Genomic DNA, 6557 nt, shown 5'->3' on the forward strand with positions numbered 1-6557 from the left:
GCGACATACCTCGACGCCATCCCGACCAATGTGGTGGTCTTCGATGACCTGCTCCCTCGCGCGGAAAGCGGCGGCAGCACCATCACGTAGGTGCTTGTCATCAGCCACGACAGAGCCTCTGGCGGGGCCGCCCAGGACCCGCTGCAGGCGACAATGTGGGACCTGTCTGCACCCATCACGGCAGACGCCAACGCCAAGACACTAGAGGCCTGCCGCGTCGCGCTCGTCGAGAGAGCCAAGAAGTTGGCCACCATGAGACGCCTCTCCGAGGCCTACCAGCGCAGGATCGACCGCGCCATCGACTACACGCCGGCTGCTGGCGAGCCCAGCCGCGTGGGCACGGTCCGATAGTGCGACGCTGCCATCGCTAGCATGTTTGGGGTAGACCGCCCTGTCTATGCTACGCCCATGGAGAACCTGCGTGCTGCCCAGGCAGCAACAGACGAGCTGGACCACCTGGAGGGTGACGAGCATCGCTGCATGACGGAGCGCGTTCAGCAACTCATCGACGCGGCTGCCGTGCAGTAAGAAGCCGGCCGCCGCGTGGGAGAACCCGGCCAGCATGCCGAGAACCTCCCTCTTCGCCGAGAGCACGGTGTGACCTCCCAGACGCCGACGGGCGGCGCCCGCGCCCAAAGAGATCCAGAGCCGGCTGCTAGCCGCAGTCGGACGCGCATCACCATCGAGCGCGACCAAGAGGGCTGCCCGCGTGCGGTGGAACAGCGGAGCCATCGCCCGCCTCCCCCACGCAGGGAGAGGCGCGCCTCCCCCACGCAGGGAGAGGCGCGCCTCCCTGCCGCCTGTTGAGCATCCTACTCTCCGAGACTGGCTGGGCCACCGAGAAGGAGTCAGAGAGAACGACGCCCGCCATCGGATCGACCGCCTGTCTCGATCCCTAGCGATAGAAGAAGAAGATGCAATCGGCTCGCCTTGTTTTGGTCCCCGCATTCGCAACGAGCCCTTCCCCAAAGGGTTCTCACTCCCTCGAGACACTCCCAAGTACAACGGCTCCATGAAGCTGGAGGATTGGCTGGTAGACTACTCCACAACCATCAACATAGCAAACGACAACAAGCGCGTTGCCGTGAAGTACGTTCCGCTCATGCTCCAGGGCACGGCCCGGACATGGCTGAACAGCCTCAAGCCCTATAGCGTCAACAACTGGGTAGATTTCACCGAAGTCTTCATCCGCAACTTCACCAGCACCTACAAGCGGCCGCCCAAGCCCTGCCAGCTCTCGCTATGCGTTCAAGGCCCGACCGAGTCCACCCGCGACTACTTGACCCAGTGGGCCTAGCTGTGCAACTCCTGCGAAGGGGTGCACGAGGTGCAAGCCATAGAGTACTTCACTACCGGGTGCCGAGAGGGCACCTTACTCAAGCACCAACTCCTCTGCAACGAGCTGGCCACACATGATGAACTGCTAATCATAGTAGACAAATACGCCACTACCGACTCCTCCATCAAGTCAGAGCTCCAGGTGGACGCGCCCGGGAAAGTGCTCCCTCCGGCTCCTCGGACGTCGGCTGGAGACAACAGTCGGCGCCAGCAGCAGAACGACAACAAGCGCAAGGCCCCGCAGCCGGCTTCCACCAGCCGACAGGTGGCAACTGTTGAGGATCAACAGCCGGAGGGACAACCCGACCCCAAGCGTCAGAAGGGCGGCAAGCCCGCTTGGTTGCCCGCCTTATCCTTCGAGCAGACCCTCGATGCTCCCTGCAAATTCCACACTGGTGCGAAGCCGTCCAACCACACAACCCGGAAATGCCATTGGCTCGTCGCATTGCCAAGGGGAAGGGACTGCCGCCTCCGCCTAATGGCCAGCTGGTTCCGCCTCCCCAGCAGCCGGCGGCCCGTCCAGCAGTCGGTGCTATCCAGGATGAATTCCCCGAAGAACACAGATCTTACATCGTCTTCACCAGTGTGGCCAGTGACAGGCACAGCCGACGCTAGCAGCACCGTGAGGTGAATGCCGTTGCTTCGGTTGCCTCAGAGTTCATGCACTGGTCCGAGAGGCCCATCAGCTGGAACCGTGCAAACCACCCGGAGATGATGCCTTCTTCGGGTTCTTATGCCCTGGTGTTGGATGCCACCCTTGCTACAGAGAGGCGAGCTGCTCGTTTCTCCCGGATCCTGATAGACAGCGGTAGCAGCATCAACATCCTTTACCTCGACACCATGGAGAAGTTGTGCATCAAAGAGAAGCAGCTCCAGCCCAGTCGGACTGTCTTCCATTGCATTGTGCCCGGCCTTTCCTGCTCACCATTCGGCAAGATCAAGATAGATGTCCTCTTCGGAGATAAGGATCACTTCCGTCGCGAGGCAATTTGGTTGGAGGTGGTTGACCTGGAGAGCCCTTATCATGCGCTCCTAGGCCGGCCAGCCCTAGCCAAGTTCATGGCGGTGCCACACTATGCCTACCTCAAGATGAAGATGCCGGGAACCAATGGCATTATCTCAATAGCCAGAGACTACGAGAAGTCGGCTGCCTGTGTAGTAGCTAGCAGCCGGCTGGCCGAGTCCCTTGTAATTGCTGCTGAGAAGAAGCTCCTGGACCAGGTGGTGGCCATGGCCAGAAAGTAGCCGGACCTGTCACCAGATCCCAAGGAGTTAGAGACCCAGGGCTCCTTCCAGCCGGCCAAAGAAAGAAAGAAGATTCCCTTGGACCCGGACCACCTGGAGAGACACTCTGTCATAGGGGCCAACCTTGACACCAAATAGGAAAGCGAGCTCGTCGATTTCCTCCGTGAGAATCGGGACATCTTTGCATGGTCTCCCAAGGACATGCCGGGTGTTCCGACGGATTTCGCCGAGCACAAGCTACATGTCAGATCGGATGCAAAACCAGTCAAACAACCCCTCCGCCGCCTGTCGGAAGAGAAGAGAAGAATCGTTGGTGAAGAGATCGCCCGCCTGCTGGCAGACGGCTTCATTATGGAAGTGTTCTTTCCAGAATGGCTTGCCAACCTAGTCCTTGTACTGAAGAAGAACAACAAATGGCGCATGTGTATTGATTACACCAGCCTCAACAAAGCCTTCCCCAAAGATCCGTTTGCCTTGCCTCGAATTGACCAAGTGATAGACTCCACAGCCGGATGCGATCTGCTGAGTTTTTTGGATGCCTACTCAGGGTACCACCAGATCAAGTTGAACCCGGGCGACCGCCTGAAGACCGCCTTCATCATACCATTTAGAGCCTTCTTCTACCTGACCATGACATTCGGCTTGAGAAGTGCCGGTGCCACGTTTCAGTGTTGCATGCAGAAGTGCCTCCTCAAGCAACTCGGCAGAATTGCCCATGGCTATGTAGATGATATTGTGGTGAAGACGGAGAAGCGCGGTACCCTCTTGGAAGATCTCAAGGAAACTTTTGATAATCCGCGCCATTTTCAAATCAAGCTCAACCCAGAGAAGTGTGTCTTTGGAGTACCAGCCGGCTAGCTCCTTGGCTTCCTGGTCTCAGAACGCGGCATTGAGTGCAATCCTGTGAAGATCAAAGCCATTGAGAGGATGGAGAGACCCACCCGACTGCGAGACATCCAGAAGTTCACCGGCTGCTTGGCATCCATCAGTCGGCTGGGCGAGAAGGCTCTTCCCCTGTACCAGCTCATCAAGAAAACCGCTCACTTTGAGTGGAATGACAAGGCGGACGAGGCCTTCCTCTAGCTCAAGAAAATGCTGACTACGCCGCCTGTTCTGGCGGCTCCGGCTGCTAAGGAGCCCATGTTCCTCTACATCGCCGCTACCAGCCGGGTGGTCAGCACTGTCATTGTGGTGGAGCGTCCGGAAGACGGCAGATCATAGCTGGTCCAGAGGCATGTGTACTATTTAAGCAAGGTGTTGTCGGCCTCAAAGCAGAACTACCCCCACTATCTAAAGATGTGCTACGGCGTGCACTTTGCCGCCAAGAAGCTCAAGCCATACTTTCAAGAGCACCCAATCACGGTTCTCTGCACTGCCCCACTTGCCGAGATCATAGGCAAAAGAAATGCATCAGGCCGAGTGGCCAAATGGGCCATCGAATTGGCCCCCTACACCATCTTCTACCAGCATGCACCGCCATCAAGTCCCAAGCACTGGCCGACTTCCTCGTCGACTGGACCAAGACCCAGTACCTGCTGCCAGCTCCGGACTCCACTCATTGGCGGATGCACTTTGATGGCTCAAAGATGAGAACCAGTTTGGGAGCCGGGATCGTCCTCACCTCTCCCAAAGGCAACAAGCTCAAATATATGCTACAAATACACTTTGCCGCCTCCAACAACGTGGCCGAGTATGAGGCGCTAGTACACGGACTTCGGCTGGCCAAAGAGATCGGCATCCGCCGGATCCTGTGCTACAGCGACTCAGACTTGGTGGTCCAACAGTCGTCTGGCGACTGGGATGCCAAGGATGCAAATATGGCAAGCTACCGCTTCCTCGTCAAGCAAATCAGCGGATACTTTGACGGGTGTGAGTTCCATCATGTGCCACGGAACGACAACGAGCAAGCTGCTGCCCTGACACGAATCGGCTCCACCCGCCAAGCAATACCAGCCGGTGTTTCCCTTCAGTGCCTCCGCAAGCCGTTTATCAATCCTTCTCCAGAATCCGAGTCCATCTTCGTGCCGTCTACTCCCAAAGCAGTCAGATCCGACTCGGGGGCTGCAGCAGCCGGCCCGGGGACTTCGGCAAGCGGCACGGGGACAGCAGCAGTCGCACCTGGCCCGGGGACTTCAAAACCCAGCTTGGGGGTTGCAGCAGTCGGCCCGAGGACTCCAACAACGCAGCAAGCGGCGGCCGGCTCCCTTCCGCCGCCCCCCAACCCAACCGCCCTAGTACCAGTGGCTGTGATGATAGTGAACGAAGTCGAAGCACCATCATGGGCACAACCCATCCTCAACTTTCTGGTCAGTGGAGAGCTGCGGGCTGATGAGATCTCGGCCCGGCAAGTGCAACGCTGGGCAGGAGCTTACATGATAGTAAACAGGGAGCTCGTCAGGTGCAGCGTGACTGGTGTGTTCCAGCGCTACGTAGAGCCAGAAAAGGGCAAGGCAATCCTCAGAGACATCCATCAGGGTCAGTGCAGCCACCACGCAGCCTCCAGATCCCTTGTCGCAAAAGATTTCCACCACGGTTTCTTCTGGCCGACTGCTTTGGAAGACGCCAAGGATTTGGTCAAGAAATGCAAGAGGTGCCAGAAATTCAGCTCCAAGCAACACCTTCCGGCTTCTGCACTCAAAACCATCCCCCTTACTTGGCCATTTGCCGTCCGGGGACTGGACATGGTGGGCCCATTCAAGACAGCACGCGGCGGCATGACCCATCTGCTAGTCGCCGTGGACAAATTCACCAAGTTGATTGAAGCAAAGCCAATCAAGAAGCCGAATGGTCCGACTGTTGTGACTTTCATCGCAGATATCATCGTTCGGTACGCCACACAACATCATCACCGACAATGGCACAAACTTTGTCAAAGGCGCCTTGGCTCGTTTCTGCGCGACGCAGGGCATCCACTAGACTTAGCGTCCGTTGCCCATCCGCAGTCAAAGGCCCAGGTCAAACGAGCAAAGGACCTCATCTTGTCCGGCATCAAGCCCCGGCTGGTCGAGCCACTGGAGCGCTCGGCTGCTGCTGGATCGATGAATTGTCGGCTGTCCTCTTGAGCCTCCGCACCACTCCGAACAAGTCAACCGGCTTCACGCCCTTCTTCCTCGTGTACGGGGCCAAGGCCGTCATCCCAACCGACATCGAGTTTGACTCGCCTCGCATCACCACGTATACGGAGGCGGAGGCAAAAGAAGCACGAGAAGACGGTGTCGATCTGTTGGAAGAGGGCCAGCTATTGGCACTCAGCCGGTCCGCCATCTACCAGCAGAACCTATGCCGCTACCACAGTCCGAAGGTCAAGCCAAGATCCTTCCAAGATGGAGACCTGGTGCTTCGGCTGATCTAGCGAACAGCTGGCGATCACAAGTTCTCGGCCCCTTCGGAAGGCCCCTTCATCATCAGAAAAGCCTTAGGCAACAACTCCTACTACCTGATCGATGCACAGAAGCCTACGACATGCAAGAGGGACGATTCCGGCAAGGAAACAGAGCGCCTATGGAACGCAAATCTCCTCCAAAGGTTTTATAGTTGAAGCAGTATGTACCATGCTACCTTTTGTATTAAGCACAAAGACATCGGGACCGTCGAGGAGCACTCGGGGGCAACCCTTTTTATCAATATGATAAGTTTTATGCCTGTGAATGTGTGATTTTATTCCCTCGCCGGGCACCGGGTTTGACCAGTCGGCCCGTGGGCTTGCCGCCTTGTACTATGTTGATGCTACCTGCAGTCAGACAAGTCGTGTGCCGACATCTAAAGCCCTCTCTTGCCATAAGCCGCAGCTCGCAGAGCGACTGTTCGGCAGGCAAGAGTTAAAGGCAGGAAATGGTGCCCTCACGAAAAATGGCTAAGGAAAAAAGCATCCACATAGGCCAAGCCGGCTCCCCGCCTCACCGTCCGGCTGCTAGGAAGCCGGCCGGCCGACTTCTCACTTAACTTGTTGTGTTCTAAATGGCCAAAGTACTTGT

This window comes from Triticum aestivum, chromosome 1D (genome assembly GCF_018294505.1).
Source record: "Triticum aestivum cultivar Chinese Spring chromosome 1D, IWGSC CS RefSeq v2.1, whole genome shotgun sequence".
Taxonomy (NCBI): domain Eukaryota; kingdom Viridiplantae; phylum Streptophyta; class Magnoliopsida; order Poales; family Poaceae; genus Triticum; species Triticum aestivum.